General features: G+C 38.0%; 1 protein-coding gene across 3 annotated transcripts in view; it reads left to right on the forward strand.

Moving 5' to 3' along the window:
* Nr6a1 (nuclear receptor subfamily 6 group A member 1) overlaps nt 1–20,126 on the forward strand; it is a 172,552-nt gene that overhangs the window by 47,916 nt on the left and 104,510 nt on the right. The window lies entirely within an intron of this gene.

The following is a 20,126-nucleotide window of genomic DNA, read 5'->3' on the forward strand; positions in this document are numbered from 1 at the left end:
AACTATAAGATTTCTTATATAAAAATTTGAATATATTCACGTTTATTGATCTGTAAGGCATATTAGGAATTGGTGGTTTATATGGTAAATATTCATTAAACTTTTTATAGAATCGCCAGTTTTCTAAAAGATTTTTACATTTTATAGTTCTAGTACCATGTGAATTCCAGTTTCAGATGTTTGTAAGTAATTGATATTGTCAGAGTTTTCCTTTTTATAACTCTAGTGAGCAGAGTAGCGGGGTGGGATGTTTTTAATCTGCATTTCTCCAAAGGCCAGTTAGGTTGGTAACTATATAATACACTTACTGGCTGTATATCATCTTTTTAAATGGTTCATGTTTTGACCAGAACATTAAGTTCATTGTCTACTTTTTGTATTGCTGACATTTTTATATTCTGGGTTTATCATATGGTATATGTGGTATGAATATTCTCTCCTAGTCTTTGGTTTTTGTTTTCATTTTTAACATGTTTTATGATGAATACTTATGATGACTACAACTTGTAATTTGTTATGAGGTCCTTTTTTTGGAATCTTTTGTTATTGATTCTTACATCTTCACTAGGAAATCTAACCAATTCCACTTTCTTTTAGAAACTGTGATTTTAGGATTACATTCATGTCCATAATTTTGTCATGTTTTTAAAAGAAAGAATCAAAGTTTTTTTTCATATGGAAATTGTTTCTTCTAGTGTTACTTATTGAAGTCTCAATGAATATTTTGAGGTTTTTCTTAACAAAGGAAAGTGTGAATCTGTGGGGTTTTGTACCTTCTTCCATTCATCTTTTTGAATCTTTTCACAAAACCCACAGTGTCTTGTTTGTTTGTTTTGTTTTTCCAGATAAAGTTTCTCTGTGAAGCCTTGGCTGTCCTGGACTCGCTTTGTAGTCCAGACTGGCCTCAAACTCAGAGGTCCACCTGCCTTTGCCTACCTGAGTGCTGGTATTAAAGGCGTGCGCCATCACTGCCTGATGTGCCAGTGTCTTAGAACTAGGGGGCACCTCCCTTCTTCCTTTTCAAAGTTATTTTGGATTTCTCTCTCTCTCTCCCTCAAAAAAAAAAAAAAAGTTCATGTAAAGTTTAGAACCAACTTATTTAAAGAAAAACACAAATATTACTGAGATTTTTATTGAATTGCACGGATCCTATCAGAAGAATTGTCTTCTTTGCAGTGCTGTGTAAACTCAGGCTCGTGGACTGTAGGGCACAGTGTTCTCTCACTGAGTTCTGTCCCTGGCTCAAATTGTTGCCTTAACAATAGCAGTCTTCCAATCTTTCCGTTTAGTTTGTCTTTCCACTTAATGCACTATATTTATTTTTTCCTATTAACGTTTTAAAAGTATTAACGTTCATACATTGCTGTTAAAAATTATTCTTCTTTTGCTTTTTAATGCTATTATGAACCAGACTGATTTTAAGGTTTATTTGCCATATTGTTTGTTGTCTGATTGTTGTATAGAAATTCAATTGAGTTTGTATTGGATTTGTTTAATAGTTCTGCTAGTCAATTAAAAAAAATCTGTTGGGACTTTTGTGTGCACAACTGTGAATAAAGACAGCTTTGTTTTCCTTTTTGATGTTTATGGTGTTTGTTTTTCTTACTATACTTGCTAAGATTTCCAGTATAATGGTAGATAGAAAAGACAATCATACTCTTGTCTTGTTCTTAATCTTAGGTGGAAAGAATCAGATTTCCATTATCAAATATGATGCTAATTCTATAGATTTTTTTTTTTTTTTTGGTTATCATCTTAAATACTTTTTTCGATTGTGTGTGCATGAACATGTGCATAAGTTCAGCCCAGCCTGGCCTTGAGCTCATGATCATACTGCCTCTGCTTCTTTAGCTCTGGGATTACTGGCAGGGACTACCATGACTGGCTCCCTCGTGCGTGCGTGCGTGCGCGCGCGAGTGTGTGTGTGTGCGCGCGCGTGCATGCACACGCGCATACACACGTGCATGTACACGTGCCACTGTGTGCATGTGGAGTTCAGCAGCCAACTTCTAATGTCAGTCTTCATTCTCATTGTCAGCCTTGTTTGAAACAGGGGCTCCGTTATTTTGCCAATACATATGTCAGACTAGCTAGCCTGCGTGCTTTTGGAAATTGTCCCTTTTGGCCTCCCATTTCCCTGTAGTGGCAATCAGGATTGTGCTACAGAGAATATTTGAATGCAGGTCCTCAAATTATGAGACAATTGCTTTTATTCACTGAGCCATCTTTGCAGGGCCTGGCTCTCATTTTACTTTTTAAATTTGTTATAGAAAACAGGTGCCATTTAGTTCTAGTACTTTCAAGCATTCAAGTCAGTAATATTGACTACAATCACATCAGTGTATAATGTTACCAGTGTTCATCTATTGAACTAATTTATATTTAGCACTGAAATTCAGAATTTATTATTATTATTATCATCATCATCATCATCATCAGGTTTTTTGAGACAGAGTTTCTCTGTGTAGGTTTTGCTGTCCTGGGCTCACTTTGTAGACCAGGCTGGCCTCAAACTCACAGTGATCCACCTGCCTTTGCCTCCCTGAGTGCTGGGATTACAGGCATGCACCATCACGCCCAGCCTAATTCAGAATATATTAATAGTAATTTCCTGTATCTTCTAGGACCTGTCAATATACAAATGGAACAGAATGGCTATATATGTAAGGACATTTTCCAGGGCATCTTACTCTTTTGGTCTATATGCTGTAATTTGAGTACCACAATGTGTTTGATTACTGTAGTTTTTAAATAAGTTCTTTCTGTATCTATGAACTTTACCCCATATAAATAACCCTATCAGTGGAATCATATTTGTTCTTTTATGATTTAGCAAATAATGCTCTCAAGATATATTCATATTGTTGTATGATGTATTAGAATTCACTTACTCTTTAGACTGGATAATATTATATGTATAGTCCATATTTTATTTATTTATTCACCAGTTAGTAGACACTTGGTAACTTTGAGCTATTGTGAATAATCTTGGTGGGAACATGGGTATACAAAAGTGTATCTCTGAGTTCCCATTTTAAATTCTTTCTGGGTCTGTACTCAGAAGTGCAATTGCTGAACCATGTAGTAATTATGTTTTTTTATTTTCAAGTAACTGCTGTTTTCTTATTTTATATAAATTTTTATTTTTGATATTATATCCCCCCCCCCACTAAGTCCTCTCATCTACTACCTCTTTGTTTCAAATTCATGGCCTCTTTTGCTTTATTGTTATGTATGTATGCTGTATTGTTTTCAGTACCAGAATCACCATTTTATATTTTTACTAACGTGGAAGAATTCCAATTTTTCTATATCCTTATCACCCCTATTCTATTTTTTTTTTTTTTTTTTTTTTTCCGAGACAGGGTTTCTCTGTGTACCCTTGGCTGTCCTGGACTCACTTTGTAGACCAGGCTGGCCTCAAACTCACAGTGATCCGCCTGCCTCTGCCTCCCGAGTGCTGGGATTAAAGGCGTGCGCCACCACGCCCGGCTTCTATTTTTATTTCTATTTTCCCTAATCTTTAGTGATATTAACATCTTTTCCTGTGCTTATTGGCCATTTGTGTCTCTTCATTGGAGAAATTATCAGTTAACCTGTCTAAAAACTATCAGCCATAACCATACAACCTAAATTTATCTACTCTCTTTAAACTTGGAGAGTTTGAGTTTTGAGTTTGTCTTAGGATACAAGTATGTAAACAAACTCTTTGTGGAATGTAAGGTGAGTGGCCTTGTAGTCTGCTTCCCAACAGAGTTGCAGTCCCACTGGAGACCTTCAGAGCAATCTTTATGATTCACATTTCAGTCCATCTGAGCCCTCCTGCGTGGGAGACTTGACTTTCTGCGCTTCTACTAACATCCCGTCTTTTAAGCTCCTGCCAGAATCATGGTCTAGTTAGCTTCTTCAGATTATTGCATGCTCCTCTGGGAAGCCAGTTCCAAAGGTTTAGGAATCACATGGTTAGAAATGACTCAACGTCCTTTCTAACAACTTTTTGTGTTCTACTTTTTGTCATCCTAGCAAGAACAGAGTAAGGAGGATTGAGTTAGCTTTATTATTACTTTACTGTAGCTAGGCAACAAAGAGCCAATACCTCGCTTATGAGTATTTGTTTTTTTCTCTGTTACTCCATCTGAGCCCCCAGCCCCTTTCTCTCTGTACAAATCAGTATTTTGTGCTGTTACAAATTACCTAGCTGATTCTTTAGGTAGGTACTGATTCTGAAGACTAGAATGGAGGAGGAGGTGATGCATTGGCTTATTATTCCTATGTAGTCCACTAGGTGGCAGGAGGCTCTAAGTGAAGAATGAAGAGGGAAGCCCTGAGAGAAACAACACAGTGTGGCTTGAACCTGGAAAACAGTGTTTTCTGAAAAGTAATGCAGCTGGCTTTCAAAATTCGAGAGCTTACAACTTTAGCTTGTTGTAAGAGAATATATGAATACTAACTAAAAATACACAATGTTTTTGTTGTTGTTTTTCTTGTCTTTTAGACATCAACTTCCTGGCTTATTTTTTAGTGAACTTAGTTGTAGTGGCCCACTTGGAGGAAATTTATAGCTTGCATGACTTTTCTAATTTTCTGTAACAGCAAGCACTACAAAAGAAGACAAAATAATGAAACCAACCTACAAAGTCTGAATAAATGAAACAAACCCATACCTAGTTTGACCAAGGAAAACAAGAGGAATAAGTGACTGTCCTGATAAACTTTATTCTAAACAACTCATACAACTTAGCTGAGACAGAGAAGCTCCTAGAAAGATAAAATTATCAAAACTGAGAAAGAAAATACACAGATATATCTCTAATGAGAAGCATTAATTAAAATATATTTCGTACAAAATGAAGCTGAGATGGAGATAGGCGGCTCCACTGATGGTCAGGTGTTTTTAGAGGTAGCAATATTATCTTTCACATTCATTTAGAAAGTAGAAAAGAGGATGCTTTTTAATTCATTATATGAGCACAACATTGTCTCTACCAGAGTCAAACAGATACAAGAAACCCTTGACCTTTTTTTCTTAACATTGGCACAAGAAAACTTAATACGTATACTTTGACTTCTTGGGATTTTATTCAGGAATGCAAATAACAAGATTTAATTTACCAAGTAACCTTAGGTGTTGTCCTTTTTAACTTTTCTTCACACATATGTATGTGTGGGGAGGAGGGAAGAGTGTGTGCTACGACAGCTGTCTGAAGATCCGAGGACAACCTAGTAGACTAAGCTCTCCTACCTTGTGGATGCTGGGGAACTGAACTCAGAATGTCTGGCTTGGTGGAAACTGTTGTTACTCATTGAGCAACTCACTGGTGCCACAAATATTTGCTTAAAAAAGGAAAAAAGTGGGGGCTTTTGAACCATTTGGTTCTGTTGGAACTACTTAGCTCTTAGCCCTCTCCTCCTCCCACCCCTTCTTTTAAAGACAGGCTCTTACTGTGTAGCCTGGGCTGAAGCTCATAGTGTGGTTCAGGCTGGCCCCAGACTCAAAGAGACATGCCTGCGTGGGTGCTGGGATTAAAGGTATGTGTCATCACGCCTGGCTATCTCTGCTGCTTTACTACCTAAAATAGTCATGTAAATAAATGGGTATGGTTTTGTTTTAATAAAATTTGATGTACAAAAGTAGAAAATTTATCCATAGGCCAAGAGTTTATTTTTAAAGAATAAAGCTTTACAAAAGTTTTTAGAAGACTTAAGAGCTGGTTAGTTTCACCAGTTCTTCCAGCACTGGTTCTGGCCAATTCAGTAAAAGGAAAAGAACATCCAAATTGAGTAGAAAGAACTCTTTATTCATAAATAATGTAATCTTATATTTAATCCTAAAGTTTCCACAAAACAGATTGAACTGAATTGGCAGTGTCGTAAGATCACCCTACAAAATTAATGGCTTTTATATATTAACAGTAATAAGAAAATAATAAAAATGAATAAGTTAATTGCATTCATAATTGCAGTAAATGAATAAATCTAACAGGTACAAGACTTATATTCTAGAAGCTGTAAGTATTGCCAAGAGAAAAATGCAAAAGATGTCAGTAGATAGAGAAACATTTCATGTTTGTGGTTTAAATGTTTTAAACATATTCTTTGCAGGGGACTAGAAAGGTGGCTCAGAGGTTAAGAGCACTGTCTGTTTTTCCAAAGGTCCTGAGTTCAATTCCCAGCAACCACATGATGGCTCACAACCATCTACAATGAGATCTGGTGCTCTCTTCTGGCGGGCAGGTACACATGCAGGCAGAACACCGTGTATGTAATAAATAAATCTTTTTTAAAAAGATATTCTTTGCAGATTGTTTTATTCATTCAGTAAAGTCTATGAAAAAAAAACTCGGCTAATTTTCTTGAAGTACTTGTCATCTTGCTCCCAACACTGATAGCAGTGCAAAGCGCCTAAGATAGCTAATGCAGTTTTGAAAATGAGCAAAGTTTGAGGATTTAATTGTCCACTTTTAAGTATTATTGTCAAGTCACAACACAGTTTGTTACTGGTCATGATGGGAACTGGAACTGGACTGTGCTCAGCAATACATCCTACTGTATATGACAACAGAGCCTAGGCAAAGGTGGTGAAAGAGCATGCCTTATTTATTTATTTATTTATTTATTTATTTATTTATTTATTTTGAGAGCATGGTTTCTATAACATGTGATACTTGGGAAATTGGTTATGTTTGTGCCAAAAAAGCTGCAGTATAGAAACAGTACATTAAAAAAAAAAAAAAAAAAAAAAAAAAAACCGCTAGCTAGCCTGCAGACAGAAAACAATACATATTAAAACCAGACTCTGTATCAGGCCTCAAAGTAACTCACAGGGTATCATGCACTTAGAGTGGAGCTAAAACCACAAACCACATCGAGTAGCTTTGTGGCCTTGGGCCAGTGGTGCAAGTCAAACATGAAGAAAATGTTAATATTAAAATATAGAGCTCAGCACTTCAAAAGATGTTAAGAAAAGGGATAGATGGGTACAGACTAAGGGAAAATATTTACAAGTTAATTTTAACTTGTATGTGTCCAAAATACATAAAAATTTTTGCCTTTTAACACAGGTAGCCTGGCTAACCTAAGATAAACTGTGTAGAAGAGGATGACTCTGTTCTTTCTGCCTCCACCTCCCAAGTTTTAGAGATTATAAGGTATGCACTGCTGTCCCTGACCTAAAAATAATTCTTAAAGTGAGATGACAACTCAGTTTTTAAATTAGGTTCCCCACCCCCATAAAAAATACTGTCTGATTCCATGCATTGAAAATAACCAGAATAGGCAAAATTCAGAGACAAAGTAAAATATAGTTTCCTAGGGATATTGGGAATAGGTGGCTATTGTCTAACAAGTTTCTATAAAGCCTGGATGTGAACAGTGGTGATGGGTGCACTGTGTTGTAACCTTGACACAGTGTAGAGGAGCCATGCTTAAAGTACTTAGATAATCTGGTCAAACAATGTCTGTTACTACCTAGATGATGTACATTTACAGAGATAGGGATTAGTGCTTATCCGTGGCCTGGAGTTAGATTGGGGATTGATCAGGAATAAGTTTAGATGGCTTTTTGGAGGATCGTAAAATGTTTGTTCTTAAATTTTTGCAATAGTTACATAATCAAATGAAAGTTTTGTAAGTATACAATGGATGAATTGCATAGTGTATAAATTATACCTAAACCGTGCTTTAAAAAATACTTGTGATTTGTTGGAAGGATCTAAAGGAAGAAACTTTGGTTAAATGATTTTAAGATATGTGAGATCTCTTACTAGATTTTACACTGGAAGCTTGTATTTTGAATGCTTTATCTGTGCCCTCCCCCTGCACAGAATCTATTAGAAACATGTTTAGGATCATTTATTTGGTGTGTGGTTGTGAAGGACCCAGAGTTAATGACACATCCCATTCAGGTTAATAAAGGGAAAAAAAAAAAATGCCTTCAAGCCCTAGGCTATAGCTTACCTCTTTGCAGACATTTTATATACATGTGCTGCTGGTTGGTGAGTGGTGGAATTGTGTCTGTGCTGCTGCAAATGGAGAATCCATCTAGAGCAATGGTTCTCAACCTGTGGGTTGTAACTCCTTTGGGGGGTGGTCAGGGGACCCTTTCACAGGGGTCACCCAAGACCATCAGAAAGCACAGATGTTTACATTACAATCATAACAGCAAAATTTTAATTATAAAGTAGCAACAAAAATAATTTTATGAGCTAGGTGGTGGTAGCATACTCTTTTAATCCCAGCACTTGGGAGGCAGAGGCAGGTGGATCACTGGGTTCCAGACAGCCCTGTCGTGAAAAATAAATAAACAACAATAATTTTATGGTTGGAGTCACCACAGCATGAGAAATTAAAGGGTTGCAGCGTTAGCAAGGTTGAACCACTGTTCTCTCTGGAGGCTCCATGGAGTCCAGGATACTTTGGTCAGGACTAGGTACTGTTTACAGAGCTCTTCACATGGCTTCACTCACAGTGATAATGACAGGTAAAGGATGTGTTTTTAATTCCTTGTGTTCTGATTTTCTGTGCTATGAGTATTTATTTGAGTCCCATTTTAGAATATACCCTTAAGCTCATATAATTATCTTCTCTGCTGTAACTAGGATTTAATTTTTTTTTCAGGAGAAGCCACATAAGATTTTGGCTGATGAAATATAATTCTTTTTTTTTTTTTCTTTTAAAAATGTATTTATTTATTGTGTATACAGTGCTCTGCCTCCATGACAGAAGAGGGCATTAGATCACATTATAGATGGTTGAGAGCCATTATGTGGGTGCTGGGAATTGAACTCAGGACCTCTGGAAGAGCAGTCAGTGCTCTTAACCTCTGAGCCATCCCTCTAGCCCCAAAATATAATTTTTTTATTGATATAGTTAAGCCTACTGATATTCTAGATTTAAGGAATTATATACTATCTATCAATATCTCAAAAAGAAAGCTCTTAGATTTCTTAAAAACAACAACAACAACAACAACAACAACAACAACAAACTTCATTAGTTTATAAGGATTCACCAGGTGGTGCTGGTACATGCTTTTAATTCCAGTACTCCAGAAGCAGATAAAGGTGAATCTCTGAGTTCAAGGCCAGCCTGGTGTAGATAGAATGCCAGGACAGCCAGGGCTACAGAGACCCTGTCTTGAAAAACCGTAAGAAACAATTTCTCAGGAGTCTAGGTATTTTATCTAAGTGGAATCATATGTATATTGCTCATAATTTTATATATGTATGTAATATAAATTAAAATAATCCATAATTACTACAGCACATGTATGGAGATCACAGAACAGCTTGCAGTAGTTGGTTCCCTTAGTTATTTGGGTTCTGGGAATTGACATAGGCCATCAGGCTTGGTAGCAAGCACCTATCAGGTGGCACAATCACCTGAACTTTAACCTTCTTCATTCATTAGTGCCTTCATGTTTTGTGAAGACAAACACAAGTTACTTACTTTTATAAAACTCCAGATAGTCTGATGAGTTTTGGAGTAAACTACTCAACAGCAACACCAGTGTCTTGCACCTTGAAGAGTGGTTCAGGGTATATCAGGCAATAGTTGGAAAATGGACAGCATGAAATGTAGCCACAGGGGATAGATAGGTAGCCACGATTACACTAGTATGTTTGCTTTGCTCTCAGCAACGCTTCAGTGTTTGAAAAATCACCCAATGAGCTTATTAAAGTACACATTGTTAAGGCCTTATCTCTGCTTTACAGCAATACTGGGGAATGTGCACTTTAACAGTAACACTAGATGGTTATAGTGTACAGCCAGGTTTGGGAAACACTGTTTTGAACCGCATCCTTTCCCTGCTCCTTGTAATTAAAGTCTTTTGTCATTTTGTGTTTCAGTACAACTATATTCTCTCCTTTCTATCCTGTCCATGAGAAGAAAGTTTGGAAAGCTAAAATGACATGATGCTTCTACTGTTTCTTTCTTAGACTTAAGTTGTATGATAATTAATTTACAACTAAGGCTTATTTTTATCTCATTAGCAGGAAATGTTTGTTGGCTCATGTTACATTGTAGAATTTGGAGAGTTTATATTATATTTTAATTTTTATTAGCATAAAATGGGTATTTCCCATCTTGCTTAGTTGTTTTTCTTGTTTTAGGAGCATGTTTTGCAAAGGAAAGAATAGACGGCCCTCATAGCCTTGGCAAGAGAGATTTTTTAAAAAATGTATTTGAACAATAAAAACCAAAGTATTCATATTAAGACATACAGTCACTCAAAAGAATGAGAAAGAATTGGCGGGCCTAGCGAGATGGCGTATTTGGTGAGTGCTTGCCATGCAAGCCTGAAGACTTGAGTTTGAGTCCCAGTACCCTTGTAAAAGCTGGGTGGGCATGGCAGTGTGGACCAATAATTTCATAACTGAGAAGGTGGGGATGATTCATTTTGGAAGAATGTTGAGTGAATGTATCAACTGTCAATAAAGCACTGTTTAGCCAATCGGCAGGGCAGAAGGACAGGCAGTGGAAGGCGAGACTTCCTGGCGGGAGAAAGGAGTTGGAGGGTTGGAGGAGAAGGGGAATAAGACTTGACAAGGACTGGCCCATGGGTCATAGTGGCAAGTACTTGGAAAATATGTATGTTATAAGGTTTAGAGTAGTTTGTTTCCAAACTCGGTTGTCTATTGGTTTTGCAGAGTAGGTATACAGGTTTGGCAATAAAGTGGAAAGAGATTAAGGAAGACACTTGACACCTAACTCTGGCTTACACACGCACGAGAATATGTACATGTGCGTAAACATACAAATGAGTGCTTGCCTATCATACACAAAGCTGTGGGTTCAATTTCAGGCGTGGTGGTACACACCTGTAATCCTAGCACTGAGGGGAAGGTAGGAACAACAGAAGCTCAAGGCTACTTTCAGCTACCTAGCATAGGATACATATGTCTCAAAACAACAGCAACAAATAGTCACAATGTTGTTCATCCAGCCTATCCTATTGTATATAGCTGAATGAAAAGGTAAATTGAAGAGCAGTGAGCTCATGTTGTTACCATTGAACTCCCCCAAATTACAGTTCTGTCTCAGATTTTGCACATGCAGATAAGTTTTCAAGTGTGTAAAATTTTACTTTATGGTCTTTGCTGTCTAAATAGTACTATCAAATGGATGTTGTTATGTGGTTTTCTTTTTTTTTTTAAATTTTTGTTTGTTTTTGAGACAGGGTTTCTCTGTGTAGCCTTGACTGTCCTGGATTCTCTTTGTAGATTAGGTTGCCCTTGAATTCACAGAGATCCTCCTGGCTCTGCCTCCTGAGTGCTGGGCTTAAAGGCGTGTGCCACCATTCCCAGCTGGAGATAGATTTTAAATTTTATTTCATATACTTGAGTTTTAAAACAATAAGCATATGTTTCTTTTTTATTTAAAAATTATGAAAGCATTATTTTTAAACATGATGTCAAGGCATATTACTCATTTTGCCTGTGATAATAGTTTACTAAAAATGGTATATTTGAGAAGAAAATAAAAAATACTAGGAATTACAGAGTTTCCTCCATATTAGAAGCAAAGAAACTAAACAGGCTTTGGATAGACGACTGGAGTTCCACCTGGAGCAGTGCTTAGGCACTGTGGTGACCCTCTGGGAGTGCTCTTGCTTCCTTGGTTTGTTGGGCCGCAGTTTGCATTCATTGATCAGTGAGTTGGTTGATATTCAAACCCACCGACAGCAATGAATGTTGAGTGCAGCCATCAGTGTTTCCATTTGGTGAATTGTCTTGGTCTGCCCCATTTTCTGGGTCTTCTTCCCACAGAGGCTCTTTGAGGTCTGTTGTATGTTCACAACCAGCCATCTGTATGCTTGATTATAGATAACCTTGACTATACAGCAACAACTTGTTCAAGACAGAGAAGTCAAGAGGAGGAAGACAGTGTCTGTGAACACGGGCTGAGGGGTGGGGTTGATTCCTCAAAGCACAGCTCAAAGACATTGGTTCATCTATTGTTTCACACTGAGAAATGTGCCTCTTTAAAGGTAAAGCTGTGTAGATTATGTTTGCAGTTAAGAAATACTTTTTGTAGTAAGCATTTGGTATGAGCTAGAAATAGTTCAAAGTACCCTCACATATCTTCTCATTAATTCAAAACTCTATGAGGCATAGGCTCTGTCATCTCCCATTCTGCATTTGAGAAAACACTCTGAGATACATAGGGTCACACAGCTAGAGATGACCCAAAATTCAGTGTCTTTTTGTTTGAAATTAGCCATATTTAATTTTGATTTAATTATTTTTAATTATTTAATTAATTTATTCAGATTACAACTCAATTGTTATCCCATCACTTTTATCCTCACGTTCCTCCTTCCCTCCCACTTTCACCTTATTCCCCTCCCCTAGGTCTAAGACCGAGGGGTGCCTCCTCCCCCACTATATGGTCATGGGCTATCAAGTCTCATCTTGGTAGCCTGCTTATTCTTTCTTTGAGTGCCATCAGGCCTCCCCACCAAGGGGAGGTGGTCAAATATGGAGCACCAGAGTTCATGTCAGAGTCAGTCCTCACTTCCCACATAACTGTGGAGAATATCCCGTCCAGGAAAATCTTCACTTACCAGGAGAGTGGGATAGATGGTGAGGACATCTTACTGGGACTCTAGGTAAGAGAAATATAGGAGATGGGGGAATAGAAAGACCCAGAGGGTCCTAGAAACCTACAAGAAGAACATCATGACAGGTGAATCGGGGCCCAGGGGCTTTGTTCAAACTATTGCACTAACCAAGGACAATACAAGAAATTAGCCATATTTAAATAAGCACATGGAGATGGAAATCAGCAGTAAGTAGCTGGTGCTCAACTGAAGACACAGTATGATGAGTTGCATAGACATTAAGAGTTTTGTGCTCTTTTGCTGATTGAATCCTCTTCTTTACCCTAAAGCAAAATTTTGAAAGGATGTGGAAGAAATGAGAATAAAATATTTAACTAGATTTCATTCCTATACTACATAAAACCTTTTAATATACCCTATTTCTGACTAGAATGGCACATTTCTAGAACACATTTGAGTATATCTGATATTGTGCTGGCACTCCCCATAAATTCTTCAAATGAAACATTTATCAAAATATCACAAGAAAAGAGAAACAATGTAAATGCATTGAAGCTTTAAAACAAGTTGCTGATTCCCTTGAAAACAGGCCCTTGTGCTGTCATATGATGTAACAATACTGCCTATTTCTTTACTTCAGGAAATTTGTTGTCCGTAAGAATCCCAGGGTACAGTCAACGGTCGGTGGTTTTTTTTTGTTTGAATCCCAAACTCACCGACAGCGTTGAATGTTCCATGGAGTTCTCTTAAGGCTGGCTTGGTTGCTCATCTTTGGCCTGCTCTCATGTTCTCATGTTCTAAGCACCACTGCCCTTGAGTCTTTCACATTCTTTCCAAGGTTTCAAGTTGGGAGTGCTTAAACTGTGAAGTTAGTTTGCATACAGCAGAGAGGTAGTGAGAATGCAGTTTATATTGCTGACTCAAATGGACGTCTGTGGACATGTTTTTCAATGATATCACCATTCTGGAAACATCAATTTGTCAATTTTATAGTAATATTTTAATTGTTATGGTACAAGAGCAAGAAAGATGGAAACATGTTGGGGCCTGCTGTGTAGTAGGATTTGTAGGTTTAATTCCAGTGAGAAGCTGAACAGTGACTTACCCAGAGTTACAAAGCCAGAACTTGAACACCAGACTTGTGGTTCCACTACTCATTGGTTATCTGCTTCCTTCTTTACCTATCACAGTACTTACTGAGGGTAGAAGCTTCACTGCAGAGCTAAAACAGACAAGTAAATTCCTCCTTGTTTGCCTGTAATAGTAGAAAATGGTTCTAAAGCCACATGTTTCAGAGGAAAAGATGAAAAATGAAATTCCCTAGCTGAGAATCATGGGCCACTAAACTACCACAGAAGTGCTAGTATAGTCCATGATTTATTTTCCATATTGAAAGAGCAAAAGTTTTATGTGTACTTGAGTACAGAGAGTAGAACTGGAGAGGTGGCTAGGCAGCCAAGAATGTGTATTATTCTTGCAGAGAACTTTGCTTTGATCTGTAACTACCAACTTCTGCTGCAGGGATCTGTCACTGCAAGCCTTCATGGACACTTGAAGTCACACGCACATACCCACACATACATACATACTTAAAAGACTTACATAAAAAACTTAAAAGAATGTAGAGTAACTAAAATACATACATACACATAATTAATAAGTATCTGAAAAGAATGTAGAGTAACTAAAGTGCCAGCTATATGAGATATTTGTTTTGGGTGTTTTTTGTTTTGTTTTTTTTGTTGTTTGTTTTTGTTTTTTCAAAACAGGGTTTCTTTGCGTAATCCTGGCTGTCCTGGAACTCACTCTGTAATCCAGGCTGGCCTCAAAGTCACAGAGATCTGCTTGTCTCTGCCTCCCAAGTGCTGGGATTAAAGGTATGTGTTACCACCACCTGGCTTGGGTGATTATTTTTATTACTTATTGACTGACATTCTTCTCTCCATGCGCCCCCCCCCCCCCCCCCGCCTTTTCTCATAGTCTCAGTATGTAGCCCTGTCTTATCTGGGACTCAACTATGTAGAGCAGGCTGGCTTCAAACTCAGAGGTCTGTCTGCCTCTGCCTCCCGAGTGTAGGGATTAAAGTTGAACAGCACCATGCCTTGATATTTATTGAATATCTTATGAAAATTCCGGAAAATGAATTAAGTTGTTTTCTTGAATATTGGCTTTATATTAAGCAAATAGGAACACTGTTTATAGAACTGCTGGCTGAATTGAGGTTAATCTTTAATCTGGATAGTTTTTATGTTTAAATAATTTCTTTTTTAAAAAATATTTAATTTATGTGTGCTGGTGTCAGATCTTGGGGTTACAGACAGTTGTGAGCTGCCATTTGGGTGCTGGGAATTGAACCTGGGTCCTTTGGAAGAGCAGGCAGTGCTCTTAACACATCTCTCCAGCCCCTAAATATTTTCTTAAATATATTTATTAAGCTGGGCGTGGTGATACACACCTTTAAACTCAGCACTCAGGGAGACAGAAGCAGGCAGATTTCTGAGTTTGAGACCAACCTGGTCTACAGAGTGAGTTCAGGACAACCAAGGCTACACAGAGGAACCATCTCTCAAAAAACCAATATAAATATAGATATATAAAATTTATTATTTTTATGTGTATAGGTGTTGCCTACATGTATGGCTGGTGACTTTGAAGGTCAGAGGAGAGTGTCAGATCCCTTAGGACTGGAGTTAGATGGTTTTAAGCCACCATGTGGGTGCTGGGAATCAAACCTGAATCTTCTGGAAAAGCAGCTAATACTGTTAACCACTGAGCCATCTCTCCTGCCTGTTGGCTTTAAATACTGATGGGTAATTATTCTCAGATTTGTTTGTTTGTTTGTTTGTTTTTAAGTAGCCAAATGGCATTGAGAGAGAGAGAGAGAGAGAGAGAGAGAGAGAGAGAGAGAGAGAGAGAGAGAGAGAGAAGAACTAGTGAGAATTTGGTTCATATTAAAACTGTTTATATTTTACATCACTTTATTTCATCCTCATCAAAACTATTCACTTGTAGTTTCCATTGCTGTGATATGGAATCAGGTATCTTCCTATATAGTGTTTTAAAAACTGGCTTAGATTTGTTTTAAATGTTCTTTGCCTTTGTCTCATAAGAGACGTCAAGCTTTATATTACTTTGAACAGATAATCAGAAACAGAGATTTCTGCTGCATCAAATTATAAAAAATAAAACCCACTATTCTTCAGTGTATGGCATTCCAGGACTCCCATATCAAAGAAGACTGCTCTTGAAGATATGGAGATAGTTCCTGTTGCATTTGAGATATTTTTCAGCTCCTCTCCCTCTCCCCCCCCCCCCCCCCCTTGAGACAGGGTTTCTCTGGGGAGTGGGGAGCCCTGGCTGTCTTGGAACTCACTCTGTAGACCAGGTTGTCTTGGTATTTAGAGACCTACCTGCCTTTGCCTCCTGAATGCTGGAGTTAAAGAAGGCATGTGCTGCCACATCCAGGTACTTTTTATCTTTTAAAGGTCTTTATTGTACTATTCTTCAATTTGCTTTAAACCTTTTAGTTTCACCGTTTACATTTAAGGTACGTATTGGCTTTTTTTTTTTTAAAGAGAGTGTGTATGCCACATGTATGCAGGTGCCTCTTCCACGCGCCCCCTGCCAACCCAGATGGTGTTGTATGCCTAGGCGGTAGAGAGGTTGTGAGCCTGCCTGCAGGTGCTGGGAACCAAGCTCCCGGGATCTAGGAGGCTCGTGCAGTAAGCACTCGCTGTGTCACCTCTGTAGCCTCACATTGGGCCTTTTAAATGAGTTTGCCAAAGGGATTTATGCAAAGACGGACTCTAAAGGACTTTAAAAAATTACACGTCATCTTTTCTGACAGTTACATAGCTAAACATTTACTAACTGGTGTCAGTGTTTTAATTCTTACTTTAACCTGGTTTTGAGTTTGTCAGAAATTACTATGCCATTCTAATTTCACTCACCTGTTTTCTTTCCCAGAGATATCTAGAATACTGAAGCACATTTTGGAAAGGAGTGTAAATGTTTCCATGGTCTTTCTAGGCCTCTTGAAATTGGGAGAAACAAATACAAACTCAATGAAATAATATGTCTGGGTGATACACAGTAGAGAGTTGCCGTCTCAGGTCGGGGGAGGGGTGTCTCTCTAGTTACTTCCCAAGAACTAGAGCATGGCTCTAATATTGCTAGGGCCATTTGGGGTCATTCACATGAGATACATTTTTGTTTTGAAAATGATACTGTTAGCCAAGCGATGGTGGTGCACACCTTTAAACCCAGAATTCAGATCTCTTGAGTTTGGGGTCAGCTTGGTCTGCACAGATAAATTGTATCTGGAAAAAACAAAACAACACAAAAAAAGATAGACTATCAGCATGACATTCTTTAGCCAAACTACTAGTTACTGCTTTATCCTTCTATCCTTTTACTGACTGAAACTTAGACCCCTAAGGACCATCTGCTTTTTATACAGCCCCTGACATCATGAGCCCAGTATCTTCTAGAAGAGATATACAGCAGATAACAAAGAGAATGACCTGCATACTGGTGGAAAGATATGAACCACAGTGTTAATTTTGCCTTGAAGCGCTAGGAATGCTAGCGCGCATTTGGGTTCTAAACATTAGACAGAGAAGGAAATGTACTCTGATAGAGAAGAAAGGCATTGACAGGACGTTCTAGAAAAGGAATGGACAGATACTGATGATAGTAACCTCCTAGACTGTCAGTTACCTTCTGCTTAGGATGTGTGACAAATAGTACTTACTGCATTTTCAACTTTCTTAGTTAAAGTGCATGAGGAAATGCAGGTGTAGTGCTGTGTTCTCTAATCACTGCTCTTGGCTTATGCAAAAAAGAACTGAAGTGTATTATCATATTAGATTTTTTCCAAATTGGGTGAAATTGGTTTTCTTTTTTCCTTTAAAATGACTATAGTTTAAATTTTTTCATGTTACATGCTTGCAAAAGCAATAATACATAAAGAACACAGATTTTGGAATACTCCTTTTGTAGAGCTAGGAAAATTATGTATCATCTCTTATTTCCTTCTCTATAAATTAGAGACACTGATAATATGTATTTCATAGGATGGTTGTGAGAACTAAATTGGCAAATGTTAAAAACCTCATAACTTCTGTTTATAACTTTTAGTATCTTTATGCTATTTTTAAATGCTTTACATTATTAAACTAAAACTATAACCATTCTTTATATGTTATTAAATAAAATGGAGGGCACTGGAGAGATGGCTCAGAGGTTAAGAACACTGACTGCTCTTCCACAGGGCTGGGGCTTAAAATCAGTACCCCACATGGTAGTTCACAACTGTCTGTAATTCCTATTCCAGGGAATCCAACATCCTCACACAGACATACATGCAAGCAAAACACCAGTGTACATAAAGATAAAAATAAAGCTGAATGCTTTACCTAGGATTTCTTTTATTCTAATGCATTAACATAAAAGCTTGTCTGGCTTCATTCAGAATAGCCTTGAATTGCATTAGCATTATATATTTTGCGGTTTTGTGTGTGTGTTTTCTTTCTTTCCTTTTCTTTTTTCTTTTTATAAGTTACTTACTTTTATTTTATGTGCGTTAGTGTAAAGGTATCAAATCCTTTGGAAATGGAGTTTCAGAGAGGTATTAGCTGCCATGTGGGTGCTGGGAATTGAACCTGGGTCCTTTGGAAGAGCAGACAATGCTCTTAACCACTGAGCCATATCTCTATTCCCCTTCTTTTATTTTCTGGCTAGCCTGGAATTACTATATAGACCAGAAAAATGCTGGAATTACAGGAATGTGCCACCACACCTGGCATGTACACATGTTTTAAAGACATATGTTAAATTAATGCTTTACCACTTTCTTTGTAAGGCTTTCTCCCATTTATTTCATTTCCCTTAAGCTGTATAGTGATAGTATAAATACCAACCTCATTTATTGTGAATATTAAGTTAGATAACATAATTGAAAACTCTCTTCAAAAGTATAGGCTATCTCTCTAAATATTTTACATAAAACCCAGAATTCTGAGCTGGGCAGGGTAGCACACTTCTGTAGTCACAGCACTTAGGGAGGCAGAGGTAGGTGGACCTCTATGAGTTCAAAACTAGCCTGGTCTACAAAGCGAGTCCAGGACAGGCAAGTCTACACAGAGAGACCCTATTTCAAAAAACAAAACAAAAAAACCAAACCAATCCCCCCCCCCCCAAAAAAAAACAGAATTCTGAAAGCAGATGGAGTTACAAAGCTTAAGAATGCATTCGTTATTTTCCTAGGGAGTTGGATAATAAAATTCTGTTGCTACTTGGCCTCCATCTGGTAAGGGTGCCCTAGGTGCGGTTGCTAACAGCCAGTCTTACCTTCTCTGTAGCATAGAATGGGACAGTGATAGTTCTTTGAAATGGAGCTATTTAGATTTCAAGTTTTGTAGTAATTACAGACCCCAGTTATTAGTTAGTAACTTTGCTTGTAATTACAGCTTCTAAAAGAAATTGTGAAATGAGGAATTACACAAATATTGAATGAATTTAACCTTTGGAAGCATTTTAGTGGAAGCATTTGACTCTGATTCTAGTTTTAAGTGAGGCTGAATGGATATGTTACTTTCTGAATGCAGTGCTCAAAAAGAAGTCTGCTAAAAGGAGAGTGTCTGCTTCAGTATTGGGAAGGAGGAAAACAGTCCCCCAAGCTTATGGCTTCATGGGCCAGCAAGATGGCGCCATTGGTAAGAGTACCTGATGTCTGTAGCTGAATCCTTGAAGCTCACATAATGGAAAGAGCCAATTCCTGCAAGCTTGCTTCTGATCTCTGCGCTTGTCCCGTGGAATATATATCATTCTTCTCATATGTTAATGTGCATGTGGCGTGTGCATGCACATGCACAACACACACACACACACACACACACACTAAGAAAAAAGAGATTGTGTGTATTTTGCCAGAACAAGGGTAAAAATTGGGACACCCCCAGCTTCGAGACAGGGTTTCTCTGTGTAAAGCCCTCCCTGGCTGTTCTGGAACTCACTCTGTGGGCCAGGCTGGCCTCAAACTCACAGAGATCCACCTGCCTCTGCCCTCCCAAGTACTGGGATTAGAGGTGTTTGCCACCACCGCCCGACTTAGAAACTGGAATTTTAAGTGGTTTGGGCTAGAGAGGTGCTGAGTAATCAAAGCACATTAGGCTCTTGCAGAGAGCCTGAGTTCTGTTCCTATCACTCGCTCACACTGGATGGCTGACTCCTGCTCCAGGGTACTTCAGCACCTGTAGTGTTGGCAGACATGGCACCCACATGCACATATCCCACACACTAACACATAGTTAAAAGTAATAAATCTTTCATAAACTCAATAGTTGGAACATTTTGTTATTTGACACAACAGTAAGAGAAAGTAATTAGGCTGGGCTACCAAGATGGCAAATTGGCCCAGTGTTAAAGAAGTTTCTGTTCTTCAAATGAGACAAATACTTCAGTATTTGTTGAAATATTCTAAGGAACCACTCAACTTTTCTGCCCCAAAGCTTAACATGTTTACGGTATTTTAAATTTTGCAAACTTCACAGGAAATCAAGTC

The sequence above is a fragment of the Acomys russatus genome, chromosome 24, assembly GCF_903995435.1.
Source record: "Acomys russatus chromosome 24, mAcoRus1.1, whole genome shotgun sequence".
Classification (NCBI taxonomy): Eukaryota; Metazoa; Chordata; class Mammalia; order Rodentia; family Muridae; genus Acomys; species Acomys russatus.